At 41.1% G+C, this 15,661-nt stretch overlaps 1 protein-coding gene across 9 annotated transcripts in view; it reads left to right on the forward strand.

The window, feature by feature from the left end:
• The window catches only part of Sik3 (SIK family kinase 3), a 216,062-nt gene that overhangs the window by 94,603 nt on the left and 105,798 nt on the right, over positions 1-15,661 (forward strand). The window lies entirely within an intron of this gene.

A 15,661-nucleotide genomic window follows, 5' to 3' on the forward strand; every position in this document is an offset into this window, starting at 1 on the left:
AGTTCAATAAAATGCTTACTTTAGAAAAACAGTGACATGATTGAGAGGGCGAAAAGGTAGGCCGCACCTTGAGCAAAGATATAGTGACATACTCTGCTATCCTGCATTTCAAAAAACTCTTCAAATTAAAATAATAAAAAAGTAGAGAATGAAAATAGAAGGGCTGAAGTTCATTTCACAGAAGCAGAGACAAATGATTCACCAATGTATAAAAAGAGGCTCAACCTTTTTAGTAGTCAAAGAAATGCAAATTAACTATTTGTTCCCTACTCACTCCCCCCCTCCCCAAGCCTGGGAAAAGTTAAAATAAAATGAAAGTTTTTGGGATGATAAGGAGCAGTAGAAACAACCTACTACTACCGGATCCAACTATTTAGGACATGTTTTAACGTTATGTAGTGATTTCGAGGTATATGTCCTTGTGAAACTCTTGCACTCATGGCCCAGGAGACATGTATAAAAATATCAAAAGTAATGTTTATAATAGGCCAAAATCCACACAGTTGCAATGGACAGCAACTGTAAAGCAGTAAGTACAGTTGGTATACCCCTAAAAGGATGACTGTTTAGTGTAAAGTAAATTAACAACTATAATTTGCATCTTCATGGAGGGATCAAAGAAGGCAGCTAAAAATAAATAAATATGATTCTGTATGCATAAAGTTTAACAGCAGACAAATCTAAATGATGTGTTGTTTGGGGATGCTTCTATGGTAAAATTATAAAGAAAAACAAAAGAATGGTCAACAGATTTCAGCATAGTGGCTTTCTTAGGGTGGATGGGTGTGGAATAGAATGACAGAAAAGCATGTAGGAGTTGTGGTTTGTATGTGACGTATTTCACAGTCAAACTTTTTTATAAATGTACTGTTGCAAGGTACCCTGAAGGGATTGTTTTTCTAAGGAAAGAATTTCTGGTAATGCAAATCTAGTTCTTAGTTAATTTTTTTGGCATGTGTTCTTACTAGTGAACACTATTTTGAGTTTGGTACCACTTGGCGGGCAGATACCCTACTACTGGAGCCACTGTACCAACCCCTATTTTGAGTTTTTTTTTTCACCAGTTTCCTTAATGTAATCCTTGGTAAGTAGGGAACATGCAGAGGAGGAAGATAAAGCGAGGAGAATTCACCTACATGTTCAAGTTCAGTGGTTGTTACCTTAGAATGAGAGATCAGGCCTCTTTACTCCCCTGTGTTAAAATTGACTTACTGTTTTTAAAAACAAGGCTTAGCTAGCTAGCTAGCTAGCTAATTTTATTTATTTATTTATTTATTTATTTATTTATGTCCAGCAGAGATGCAGTCTTTGCTGAATCTGCCATTTGTTACAAACCTCTGTGTGTGGACATCCCTTCCTCTTTGAAAGTAATGTGAAACCCAGTAATTACAGACCTGACCTACTTTGGAGGAACCAGAGGACAGAGAACCCCTAACTTTCTGCATCCTTTTTGGTTCAGGATGCAAGGGCCTCTCCTCATCCAACAGGGGTTCCCCTGTGTAGCGCTTTGCAGGCTGGGCGCTGAGGAAGCCACTGTGTTGCTGATTTATCCGTGCCTGGCCACTTCCCAAGGCACCGTGGCTTGAAGAAAACAAGGATGAAAGAACCTATTTATTTGTTTTTATTTTTAGTTTTCCTTTTCAGTGTGCTTGATTTTATAAATACCTCAGTCTTTTTTTTTTTTTGAAGAAGTAGTTGGGATATAAGCATACGCCCTTATGTATATTAACGAGTGAGTCAATTTGAAAAATAGTTTGGACTAGTCCCATTTAATCACTGCTGTGGCTGTCTTGTAACTTATTCCATTTCAGTCTTAGTTCTTTGTCTCTGCTGTTATTTTGCTAATTTGCAATCTTGATATCAAAACCAATTTTTTTTTTACTTAAAAAAAATAGAAAAAAATAATAAGAAAATTTCCTCTAAACCCTGAGGAGCAGTGTTTTTGGCTTGGTTCATTAACAGTTGCTGAAACAGTGCAGCTGGGTCTGGGTCCTGTGCGGTGCTTACACCTTCCCTGTGTCTTTTCCCTGTGCCATGTTACATTTGATTGCCATGTCTCCTTTGGCTCTCTTGGCTATGACAGCTTTCTTGGACTTTCCAGTTTTGAGGAGTCAGGTCAGGTATTCTGAAGAATGCCCCTTAGTTGGAATTTGTCTGATGTCACTGTCGTGATTAGCATGGAGTCATAAGTTTTGGGGAATAAAACAGAAGGAAAGAGCTGTTTTTGTCACATAACCACTTAGCTGCCACATAACTCGACTTTACTGTTGATACCCCTTGGTCACCTGGTTGGTAGCGCTTGCCAGATTCTCTACCGTGAGTGGTTCTCAGTCATCGGATGGAAAGGCTTTCAGTAGCATGTTTGCAGTGGCAAAAGTAACTTTGTGCTGTAAGCGAGTGAGCCTGCCATGTCTGCTTTTCAGTTGGAGAGTATACCTGTGTTCCCACAGAGTGACAATAATAAGTAGGCCAAAGCTTTTCTCAAGAAAAACTTTAGTTTTTTTCACTCTTACTTGAACTCTCACTTGAAACTCCTGAAGTTCTGCACCCCTACTTATGCAAGAGATTCCTTTGGCCTAGAATTCCTGGAGATTAGAGTTGCCTGTGTCCTAAAGAAACACGGGTGTTAGTTTTCTGTTGCTGTGTAACCCTGCACCACAAACCTGGCAGCTAGGTCTGTGGTGTATGAGTTCTAGCCTGGCTTAACCAAGGCCTCTGCTCAGGGTTTTCACGAGGCTGCAGTCAAGGCATTAATGTGGACTGTGTTCTCATCTGGAGGCTCACCTGGGGAAGAATCCACTTCCAAGGTCACCTGGGTATTTAACAGACGTATTTTCCTGTGGCTTTATGACCCAGGACTCCAGTTTTTGCTCAGGTCCTCCAAAGGCTGCCCGCAGATCTTGGAGGTCTCCCATAGTTCATTTCCCTGTGTATACCTCTAACATGAAGTCCTCTAGCTCCACTTGGACAGAGACATGACTGATACATGTGTCAGTGTGTGTGGATAGGAGTCCTGGTGGGTCCTTTCTCCATAAGCATTGCCTGTACACATGTGACTTGTGTAGAGAATACTTAATGTCGAGGACTATATTCCCAACACCAGTTTAACTCCAAAGAGCTGGTTGTAGTGAAAAGAGAAACTGTGACAATTAGAATTTAGATTAAGTGCAAATAGATAAAGGTTGTCAGTGGATCACACCAGCAGAGGATGAAGAAGGAAGTTGGAGGATAGGTGAGTTTCCCTATTTCCTGTTTTTTCTGAAGTCTGATGCTTCCTGTTGTGCATTCCTTTATTAGTCAGTTTTCTTTGTTTATTCTTAAGAGCTCATTACCATAAAATCTAGTTTTGAGAAGCCTCAGTTTTGTTAAGCCTCAGGTTCTCCATTGCCCGAGCTGAAATCCTGTTTCTGCTACATACTGCTGTGGAACCTGGGTAACTTACTTCATTGGTATATGCCTTGTCAAAATGGGAATAAACTGATATTAGTAATAGTAACAGTACCTGCTTCTTAGTGTTGTGTGGATTAAGAGTTAATGCCTACACCTACTGTTCATTTTTTCAAGTGTGCAAATGGTGTGGTTATGTTTCTAAGAAAGAGTGAATTCTTTTTTGAGAGGCATATTGAAATAGTTGCAGATAAAATGATATGATGACTGGGAGGAAATTGGTGGAGGTAGAGCTAAAACAAAATTGGTCATAAGTTAATTAATTGTTGAAGCTGATTGATACCTTATTACTCTCTCTATATTTGAATATATTTAACATTTTTCATTACCAAAAGTGAAAAAATGTTAACGTCTTGGTACATATGAAGGGCTCGATATAGTTTATCTACTTTTATAATGTTTATGTTTAATATATTTAATTGTAGCTGATATCACATTCCACTTAATTTAATCTTAGTTTGTTTTGTAAGTGGAATGAAATTCATGTCAGTATTATTGATTATTTAGTGTTCTGGCTATTAGCAATCAAAAACAGTGACTTTTCCAGTAGTGGAAATATTAATAAATGCCATGGCTTTCCTAAGTAAACAGCATGTAATGCTTTAGTTTATTTGATTGCTGTTTAAGAAAGAAAGTGACACTTCAGAACTTACTCGGGGTTGTCTCAGATATGCTAAATGCGTCGTTGTGTATATGACCATAGCACTGTAAAACTAGATGGCTTGGATACGTGACAGAGTTATCTAAGTAGTGGTTCTGATTTATTTTATGTAAATGAACTTTAGAACTTAAAAATAAATGGTATAAAAAGTAAAACGAAATCTCCCAGAGTTCTAATTAGGAATTGCCACAGTGAGAACCTTGTCCTGATAACTCAGCCTCTCAAGTGCAGGACAGGCACACCTTTATTTACTAGATGTGAACACGGGGGACTCACGGGGTAAAGTGACTGCCGAAGGTGGCAAACATTTCTTGGAGACTGGCTGGAAGTGGAGCTGTAAATCCCAGCTCCTACCGCACTCTTCCCTGTGCTTGCCCACTGATTTGCAAACTGGTCACCGGAGCTGTTTCTAGAACATTTTGTCCATCTCTGGTCTTTTTAATCAGGTCCAATCAGAGTACACCTCTCTCTGTCTCTCTCTCTTTTTTTGTCTTGGGTATTAGAGTTTGTAAGGAGGTTTATTCAGGGGTAAAAGGTTTTGCTGTTGTATTGATAGTTTTATACCCTTTCTCCACTCAACTTGTTGATGCCATTTTCTACAAGAAAAGCATGTTTGATTTACTGCAGAGATTTTCTTTTGTTTCCAAAAATCTCAACTTGATCTTCAAATAAATCTGAAATCCAGAGACCTCAGCAAAATTCACAAGGAGTTTTAAATATGGAGAGAGAATTATTTTCAGTACAAAGTTATTATCAACTCATGTTTCATTTTTGTGTATATATATATATATGTAGTGCTGGGGTTTGAACTCAGGGCCTCACGTTTGCTAGGCAGGCATTCTATCACTTGAGCCACTCCACCAAAAGCCCTCTTTTGTCTTGGGTTTTTTGAGATAGGGTCCCACAAACTATTTGCCCAGGGCTGGCTTGAACCCTGATCTTCCTGGGCTCTGCCTCCTGAGTAGCTAGGATTACAGGCGTGAGCCACCAATGCCAACCTTTTATTTTCTTGCAGTTCTTGTATATCTTCCCTTTATTTTCTCCTCTCATAAATCTCATTCCTTGTAATTTTTCAGGGTGGTGTTACTCATAGTCTGTTATTTTTGTAAAATAATATTTATGCAAATATGTCTTATCTTTTTATTGTTGCTTGCTTTTTTCTTCCTTTTTTAAACAACAGGGTCTTGCTACATAGCCTAGGCTGGCCTCCAACTTGTGATCTTCCTGCTTCAGTCTTACCCCACCGAAGTGCTGGGATTATAGTTGTGCCACGAACCTCCATGCCTGGCACAGAGCTTGTTGCTTTCCCGACTTTTTTGAGATAGGGTCAAGGCTGACCTAGAACTTACAATCTCCTGCCTCAGCCTCCCTAGTTACTGCTGGGATGACAGGTGTGCACTATGACAAACTGGCTTCAAATATGTCGTGTGTGTGTGTTGGGGTGGGGGGGGGTCAAACCCAGGGCCTTACACATGCTAGGCAAGCACTCTAGTGTTGAGCTACATCCCAACCCTTAAATACGTCTGTCTTAAGCGAAACTGTTTCTAATGTCTAGATGTTCTTTTGCGTCTCTCTAGCAATGAATTAGGGGTCATGTCAATTTGATTAAAAATATTATTGTCATAAGATATAAGAGGGCCAAATAGATTGTGTGATACTTTTTTTTTTTTGCTTAACTTGTGGGTGACTGAGTCCTACTCACTGTTACTAACTACATTCAGTTGTTTAGTGAATTAGCACGTTAGTGACAATTCACTTTAAGTAAAATATTTACTGCTACATCAGCAGCCTTTTGAGACTCTAGACTTTAATGTCAATTCAGGCCTATCATGAAGGTGAGAGTTTAGGAAGTGTGGAATCCACACAGGGAAAGTACAGACTTGTTAAATGTTATTTCTTACATTAAGCATGTCCTTCACGTAGCTGTGTTTTCACAATGAATGTGATTGTTTCTAACCCATATAATAATTTTTTATTATTAAATATATTTTGTAATTTATAAAAATAAAATATATTTTAATGGAACCATTTACAATTTTTTCCTATGTCAGTATTTTTATCCACCACCCCCTTACCACCTTTAACATAAATGTTAGAAATTTGAGAATGGATTTATGTTTACTAGTCTTTCCGAGGGATTGATTTAGGTTCTGTGAACTGATTCAGGTTCATCACATGAGAGGCGACATTCATTATGGGAATGAAGTTGTTCTACTTGAAAATGCGTTGGTGCCTATCTAGCAACCTCATTGAAGGGGCAGTGTGTGCAAAGCCGTTACACAGCATTCCTCCGTGGACTTCCAGAGGCGTTATCTGCAGCCGTGGTGGTGGTCAGCTGTGATTAGGGAAGCCCCTCACAAGGAAGTTGGTGCCATGGTCCTAGGGGTGGCTTTGTGAGCTGGGGACTGTGCAGGAGAAGTGGCCCAGCACCATAACTGTCCAGACTAGGAATGTGTGGTTCAACAGAGCTGCACTCTGAAACAGGCAGCTTACTACCCTGGCATCCTAGGATGCACGACAGCCAGACTTTCAGAAATAAGGATGGTTAGATAGCATCTTTTAGAACAGATTTCCGGCCGCTACTCTGTTCCCCTGCTCATTCAAACTCCTGCCAACTGTGTTAGGCCTTGGGGGCATATTAGTATAATTTAAAACAACTTAACGAATGAACGGTGGTGTTGGTTTTGTTCACCAAGAACAGTGCAGCTATTGTAAGGTTAGCAAGATACCCAGTGTGCTAAATCTCTCCTAGGGAGAGGTTCAGAAAGTTCAGTGACAGCAGTTGACTTGAACCTGCTCTTCAGTGAAAAGCCCGAGTATCCTAGGAGCCACATCCGTGCAGCACTCGGGCTCCTGGGCCAGTGTGTTGTGGGAAGAGCACACTTCTGCAAGTCTAGGTTTCTTTGACCTGTGAGTTGGCACCCTATTAAGAATATTCGTCTTGAAAGTAATTCAGCTTTCTGCTTCCTGGTGACCCCATGTTCAGGCCACATTGCCAAGTTTGTTCTTCTTTGAGGCTAAAACTTAAATTTTTCATAGCTTATGGTCTACCATAACTTAATTTTTATTTTCATTCAAATTTTTTGGGGATGATAGTAGGGGTAGAAATTTAGGACTTTGATCATGCTAGGCAGGTGCTCTACCACTTGAGCCACTCCTCCAACTCCATAACTTAAATTTTTATACTTTTTTTGTTTTTGTAGTAATGGGGTTTGAACACAGGGCCTCATGCTTGCTAAGCAGGCGCTCTTACTGCTTCAGCCACTCTACCAGCTCTAAATTTTTTAATTAATTTAAATTTTTCATTGGGTTAACAGCTTCTCCTGTTTTTCTTTCATTTTGAAACATACTTGTAACAGTTACTGTTTTGTCTTTATACCACTTTCTTAGATATTGTTCTTTGGTTGCCATTTTAAACTGTAAGAACTTCCTTGTTAAATCATTTAGTTTTTAATCTTCCTTTCCCCATCCCTAATACTTTCTATCTAATCCTTTCTCTCTAGTCAAAGCCTCTTTGGGGCTGGGGTGTAGCTTAGTGGCAGAGTGCTTGCCTAGCCTACAGGAGCCCTGGGTTTGATTCTGTGCTCCCTTATCCCCCCTCCCACCAAAAAAAAGTGAGTATCAAAGCATCTCCTGTTTGCCTTGTGTTTTCCTTTAGTTCTCTTCTCACTTTCCCTCCCTTCAGGGCTTCAGGGCATCCTGGTTCTTCATTATTTTGACAAATGATGGATCCTTGAACCCAGAGCCTTGTGTATGATAGACAAGTGCTCCCCCACTGAGCTCCATCCTCAGCCTGGGGCATTCTCTTCAGCAGCTCCCCAAGCCTAGAATTCAGCCACCAATTCCTCCTAAGTATCTCCCTCTTAAATTTCTGAGATCCGTCAGTCAAAACAAGCCCCTGGGAATGAAAACTGGCTACTGATACTTGCTGTAAATTCTTACTTCTCCTTCGTTGTTGTTGTCAGTTCTACCCCTTCTTGCACTCTTCTTTAATGTCTTTTTAAATTCGGTTTAGTTAGGTGCTAAACCTGCAGGCCAGGAGCCGATTTAATACTCTGTAAACCTCACAAAGCCTTGTTGGCATTTTGGAAATGTTAACGCAGCAGCAGCAGCAATGCAGCAATGCAGCAATGCAGGAATGCAGTATGCCTAAGAGAGCTGCCTGCAACACCAGAGACACTTCCAGGACTTCTGCTTTCTGGGAGGGCAAATGTTAGTCACAAAGGAATTATTGGAACTGAGTAGTCATTTTCTTTTTGTCTTTGAAAACTTTCCCTTCTGTGCCTTGACTTTTAAGTAATCACCAGAAAATCTCCTTTGCTTCAGACACCACTTATTAATTAGGCACAATATAGCATGATCCAGCTTAGAAATGCTGCCAAGGACAATACACGTCTCATGGTGTCTCCCACTTTCAGTAAGCTGTCCTCTGTCCACCCTGCAGACAAGGTAAGTGCGGGAGCTCTTCCGCGTTCGCCATCTGGTGCAGCCCAGAGAAGTCAGAGAAAAGAAGTCCAGTGCCCCCACCTCCCTAGATGCTGGAGGAATTATGGTTAGCTACTTCCTGTGCAGTCACTGAGCGCTGACTGAGGCTTATCTTTGTTGGCCATGTTGAGGCCTTTTGCGTGGAGTTGGCCAGCCCCCATGCATCCCCACCATTCCTGAGACTTGACCTATTTTCCCCAGGAACAGTTGTAATTGGTGTAGATGACTAGAATAATCATTTCTTTCTAAATATGCGTTGTTGCTTGCCCCTTAACCCTTGATTTGACCATATGTTAAAAACTGAGATAAGGATCCCAGTTAAGAAACTGGGTTCAGTGCAGAGGTTAGAATCTTCCCAAGAATGCTGCTACCTGCGTCCTGACTGGCTTTGTGGCACAGTATTAATTGTGGCCATTCTTGCCTGCCAGGTTTAGCTTAGGAGTCCAGAGATTTCCTTAAAGCTGTTTTTCTAGGTGAATGTGAAAGAAAGAAAATTTTTCACTAAGGCTGATTTCACAAAGGCATTTAAATTCCATTTGTAGCCACCATTTCCAACTTGGTCCTGTTAAAGAATTAAGTGCTACAGAAACAGTTTGAGTGACTGTTTTCTCAGTTCTCCCAAACATGGACGGTAACTCATTATAGACAGTGATGCCTTTGTATTGTCTCAGAGTTGATCTAGGGGCCTCAAAGTCTCCAAGACTTCCCCTGGGTCTCCAGGGTAGAATGTTTTCGTACAAATGCTGAGATATTTCTTTCATTTTTTAGTCTCACTCTCTCACAATCATGAAATGGATATCTCCAGAGACTACGTGTTGAATGATGCTGGGCGTGCTTTGATGACTCAGGGAATGTGTTCTTGTGTGTTTGTCTTTCAGAATTTTGTTTTAATTTCAAAGTAAATAGTAAAAATGTATTATCTGCATACACAAACTTCTTTGAAGGTTCTAAGTAGCTTCTAAGAGGAATTCTGAGACCAAAAAGCTTGAGAGCTGCTGCCTTAGGGCTGTAGGACCGTATTCTCTCAGCTCCTAGTGAGCTGCACGGGCACAGCTACACTGACCTGGAGAGCTGGTCAGTGAGCATTTCTAATGTAGTTGAGTGGATGTCTTAGAATATGACTTTTGAGACCACTGTTCTCCATACTGGGTCAGCTCTTAGGGAAGTCATTTTCATGGAATGCCTCCTTTAACTGGTAGGTTAATTGTCTAGCCCATTGGTGTCATCTACACCAGTGCTAGCCATAACCAACAGAATGAGCGCCATATATAAAATTAAAAAATTTTTAGTAACCATATTTGTAAAAAACCAGGTAAAATTAGCTTTAATGCTATATTTCATTTAGCCTAGTATCTGAAATATTATCATTTCCACTTGTAGTCAATACAAAAATATATGGGTGAGATAGTTCACATTCCTTTTATAGTTAAGTCTTATAAGTGAGTCTGGTGTGTATTTTACACCCACATTAGCCACAGTTCAGATGCTCACTAGACCATTTCAGATCTAGACCATAAAATCTAGAACTGAGCTGAGAACGATCTAGAACAGATGAGCTTTGTCATAGAAATGGGCAAGAAAAACTTTGCTCCAGAAGTTAATGCAAACATATAGTGCCACTGGAAAAATTTCAATGACAAAACATTTATCTGCTTAAATTTTAAGACATTTCAATGAGAAATAGAGCTTCTTTCTTAAAAAGAATATTGGGGAAAAAAAACCCTCTTTAAATGTCCATGTTTACTCTTCTTAAAAACTCAGTATATTTTCTATATTCTGTAAAATTTATCTACACACAGTTTAGAGGAATGTTCACTTTTTGGAGGAATTTTAGTTTTTGTGGTCTCTGAATTTTCCTCTGAAACTGTCCATTTGTCATAGCATATCACCAAAACCCTGCTGTGGGATGTCATTTTTGAAGGGGAATAGTGAAGAGGAAGGGTGGTTTGTTTTGATCTTAATACTGAACCTTCCCTAGTTCATCGACTTTTTTTTTTCTGTCACCTGATCTTGCTTGTGAATCATTGCCTTTTGTGAAGAAATTACTATTTTTTTCAATTTCATTCCCTATGAGCACTGCTGTGCTTCCAGCAATGAGGTACGAGTTAAAGGAACTGTACTTTTTGCAAGTGAGAACAACTTAAGGGGGGGTGGTGGCTATTTTTCCCTCCTAGAATATAAAGAACTATGACTTTGGCATGATCTGAATATAATTTTTTTCCTGTCAGCTGCTAATTTAAAGAGAATTTTTTGAAGGGGAATGTCTTGAGGAGGGAGATTCTTAAGGATTTTCTCAACCTGTATCTGTTCAGTAGCATACTTAGAGCAGTGTCACATTTAATTAATGTTAGCATGTCAGTTCACAGATCATATTCTTTGTAAGTGGAAGAGTTCTATGTAGAACAGGAACACTTAGGAATTCTATAGGCTCTTGGTAATGTGGTAGGAATTTCATTCTTACTATAATTTTCATATGTAAGTTTTTTTTGTTTTCATTTCTGTTTTTTTGGTGGAACTGGGGTTTGAACTCAGGGCTTGCAAAGCAGGCGCTCTACTGCTTAAGCCACACCTTCAGTCCATTTTTGTCTGATTATTTTGGAGATGGGGTCTTGTGAATTATTTGCTCAGTTTGGCCTCAAACGGAGATCCTCCTGTTCTCAGCCTCCCAAGTAGCTAGGATTATAGGTGTGAGCCACTGGCACCCAACCTTCATATCTGTATGATTATGTGATTCACAGGTTTCCAGCTTCATTCTAAAAACATATTGAGAGTTTGTCTTCTGTTTGCCTGCTGAGTTACTTTGTTACAGACACATTTAATTTTTAAGCAACTAGTGTGTTCTTGAAGCCAAACCTTTGTTACACAGCCTCAGGTGGTCAGGCTGTCTGTAGTTGTGAAAACGCATGCTTACTGTTCTGTTGAGGTAGTCTTAAAACAACCATGCCTGCATAGCAGTCCCTCAGTATTTTTCTGCTGTTTAGTAAACCTTCCTTTTCCAGTGTGCAGCGAGGTAGGAGCTGAGCTCAGGAAGTTGCTTTCCCCATGAAGTCGTTCTGTCAGGAAGAGGTGCAATTGCCAGGCAGCACTGAGTGTCCCTCCATGGTGTCAGACGCTTAGTGGGCGCCAAGGGAGCCAGGCCTGCGGGAAAAACAGGCCACTTTCTGGCATGGCCTCAGGGCCAGGCCTAGCCTGGGCTCCATCTGAGGCTGGAGGTGACTTTCCCGAATGGAACGCAGCTTTCCCACAGCCCTGTCCCCGTGTTCTTCCCCCAGCAGCTGGCAGCAGTCACTTGGATCTCAATGTTGCCCACAAATTGTTAGCTGTTTCGCTTTTTGGCCCCCCAACTTGCCATTTGAGAAAGGAACTGATGTGTTTCAGATTCGGGATTACGTTTCTGAGTGCAGCACATCTAACCATGCCATGTTATGGTTAAAGGTTAAGGCTTGATTCCAGAAAAAAACTGAAATAATAGCAGTGTCTGTAATTAACGTTCTCTGCCGTCCCCCTTCTGCTCCAAGACCCTTAGTGATGCCTGGGGCCATAAAGAATACCAAGCCCTATTACTCTGTGTTTTCTTACACATATTAATTTATAAATTAGGTGCAGTAAAAGACAACAGTGACAACTAATGACTGAGTAGAGCGATTCTGATGGTGCGGTGTAATAAAAGCTGAGCATGCAGTATCTCAGCATCTTGCTATGTCATATATCTATTGCAACTTCAGTGCACGATTTCTTTACTATTTGTTTATTTTTCTTTTCCCTTGAGATGGGGTCTTGTTATGTTGCCCAGGCTGGTTTAAAACTCACTGTGAAGCCCAGGCTGGTCTCAAACTTGTGATCCTCCTACCTCAGCCTCCCTCTTTCTGGAATTAAAGGCATGAACAGCCATGCTCAGCTTCTCTTTTTCTAGATAAGATGAACATTTTCACCTTTGCCCCTTACAGGAAGCACGTTGTGGCTTTTCTTCGGTATGTTGACATTGCCAGCATCGCTGCTCTTCAGCTTTGTGGGCATCAGTTGAGTAAAATAAGGGTTCCTTGAACATGAGCATTGTGGTACGGTGACAGTTGGTCTGAAAAGTAGGTTGTTACCAAATGACTAATGGGAAGATAGCGTGTACAGTGCTGGACAGACGAAGGATTAGTATCCCTGGCTGGAGGGCGTGCAGTAGTACAAGGTTTCATCATGTCGTGGACAGTTGAAAACTTAGGATTTGTTTATTTATGGAATTTTCCATCTAATATCTTCAGACCATCGTGGGCTACAGATAACTAAAGTCTCGGAGAGTTAGACGGTGGATAAGCCGGTCGCATTGTCGTGTGTGTTTATCTGTCACGTGCCAGGCATGTATCAAGTAGGTGACATGTTAACTTAGTTAACTCCCAGCAAACCTTTGAACAGGTTCTGTTGTTGCCCACGTTTTACAGCTAAGGAGCCACAGGGAAATTAAATAGCTTGCTTAATTTTTACACTTTAAGGAGCAATTCCCAAAGCTTGAACCCAAGCAGCTTGACCTCTTCTGAGCTTTTCTTTTTTCATTTTTGATACAAGGTCTCACTTTGTAGTCTACACTGGCCTTGGATTTGAGATCCTCCTGCCTCACCTCCTGACTGCCGGGATTATAGGCATGTGCCACTATAACCCACAAGTCCTTGCTTTTTATACTACATTCTGCTGCTAGGCAAAGCTTTCAGTGTTTTGTGGAATCTTAAATCTCACTGCACTGGAGAGTAGACAGACTTTGATGTCTTAAAGTACTCAAACTTTTCTATCTACATTGTAGGAACAATTTATTTTTAATGTAATTTTCCCCAAAAGATAAAAATACATTTCAATAGTTAGGATTGTATTCCCTCTGTATGAATTCAGATGTGCGTGTTACAAAATGTAAAACATTTATGCTATAGCTTTATCAAATTATAATTTCTTATTAGGTGTATGTTACTTGTTATAAGAGCTTTTGATGTCCCTGAGGTTTGAGCTCAGGGGCCTCACACTTGCTAGGCAGGCGCTCTACCACTTGAGCCACTCTGCCAGCCCTTTTTTGTGTTGGGTGGTTTTGAGAGCGGGTCTTGTTTTTTGCCTGGACTAGACTCCAACAGCAATCCTCCTGATCTCTGCCTCCCAAGTAGCTAGGATTATAGACGTGAGCTTCCAGCACTGGCTATGTTATAAGATCTTAATAGACAGTTTTGTTCCTGTCAACAATTGGGCATGGCCTTCTGTTCACTTTCATGAAGGTCTTATGCCTCAGAAAGCAAGTGAATTGCAAAGCAAGTCCACTGTGAGCCACCGAGGCCCCTGCGTCATGATGTTCCAATTGCAGTGTGACTGGGTGCTGCTGTGAAGGCTGTCCCTCCCCTGACTGCCCCATGCATGCCATCCACTAGAGGGCAGGGACAAGGAGGGGAATTTCCTTCTTAGTCTTTAGACTGTGACTGTCCCTGTTGTTAAGGTCAACGCTAGTCCTTCCAAGCCCTTTTGCACATTGTGGAACCCACAGAAAGTCGTATTTCACCTGAACAGATGAGGCTTCTGGAGGCCAGAGATGTGACCCATTGTCTCTCATAATCCATTTCCAGCACACCTGATCGGAAGTTCTGCTAAGAGCATTTTGTGAGTTTGAAAGCTTGTTATGTATATGAAAGCACTCTGTACACTACAAAGTACCATTCTCATTTAAGACTCTATTGATAATTGCTAAATTGTTTATCTTGATATTTTGGTTTGGGGAGCTATCCTAGGAGAAGCAGGTGCTGATGCCAGACCAGGCACTGCAGATGAGGTTCTTTGTGTGACCTGACACAATAACAGACTGAAATGCTGGTGCTCAGGGGTCACATGGCTTAAGACTTCTTACAGATTGAGCAGCTGGCAAGGCTTGGTGGTGGTTCTGTTTGTCTTCATTACACTCCCTGCCTTCCCTACCCGTCCCAGTCCTTTCACTTGTCAGATTCTGCCTTTCTGGTAAATTCTTTCCCGCACCTAGCTCTTGCCTGGGTTAAGGTCATTCTCCACCTTGCGTGTGCCACCTCACCTTGTGCAGAGCTCTGTTGATTGTAATGTAGTCACTGCTATTGCTGCTCTGAAGTTAAGGCTGTGCCTGACTAATCCTAGGTAGCTTGGGCTACCCCTGGCTCATTTCCTCACAGACTCTGCACAGGCAAGGCTTATGTGTTCTTGGAATTGAACTGAAATTTGTCTCCCTGTGTCTTTCGTTCTGACATCTGAAAAAACTCAAAAGTTAGCTTTATGCTAGTCATTCGTACATTTGAGTAATGTACCCAGTATGGCTCCATGCAGTCTTTATTTCTCTGAGTTAAATACTTTTATTGTTGGAATTTACCTTCCTTGATTTTTCTTTTTTCTTGGTAACTTTTCTTCCTTTCTCCCAGTACGTGGGATCACAGAACTTAAAGAATTGGGCGGAACTAGAGTTAGCTTAGCTTTTCATCTAGCTAACACCGGTGATACCCTGATTAAGTAATTGAAACTGACACATAGATATTTTGGGGGTAAAAATGTTTGGAGTACTTCATTGAGGATGATGCGCAAGTTTAAGATTCAGTGGATTAAAACAAAGTCTTTCGTCTTTCATTCTGTTTTCAAATGTATGTGCCACCGGGCGTGGTGATGCCCACCTGAAATCCTAGCTCTCAGGAGGCTGAGGCAGGAGGATCTTGACTTCCAGGCCAGCCTGGGCTATGGTGCAAGATCCTGTCTTTTTAAAAAAGGTAGAAAAGGTGCTGTTGGGTTTTCTGTGGAGGCAGCACGTGTATGGTACAGAGAGACCGCAACCACCCAGCTCCACCCAACTGGCTGTAAATTAATCTTAGGTTAACTACTACTCTCTGTGTGCCCCAGTTTTGATATTAATGGGTTCGAGGTTTCAGTGAGTTACTACGCAGAATTATGACTGGCCATGATGAATATTCATACAGCTGCCGCCACAAGCAGCCCTCCCCTTCCTTTTCCTCTGGAGTTACACAGGCACCTCACCAAAACGTCTGTACCTGTCACATAAGCTTCTTGGTTTACAAGAGGCCCTGCACGCCACTGGGCACT

The sequence above is a fragment of the Castor canadensis genome, chromosome 2 (genome assembly GCF_047511655.1).
Source record: "Castor canadensis chromosome 2, mCasCan1.hap1v2, whole genome shotgun sequence".
Classification (NCBI taxonomy): Eukaryota; Metazoa; Chordata; class Mammalia; order Rodentia; family Castoridae; genus Castor; species Castor canadensis.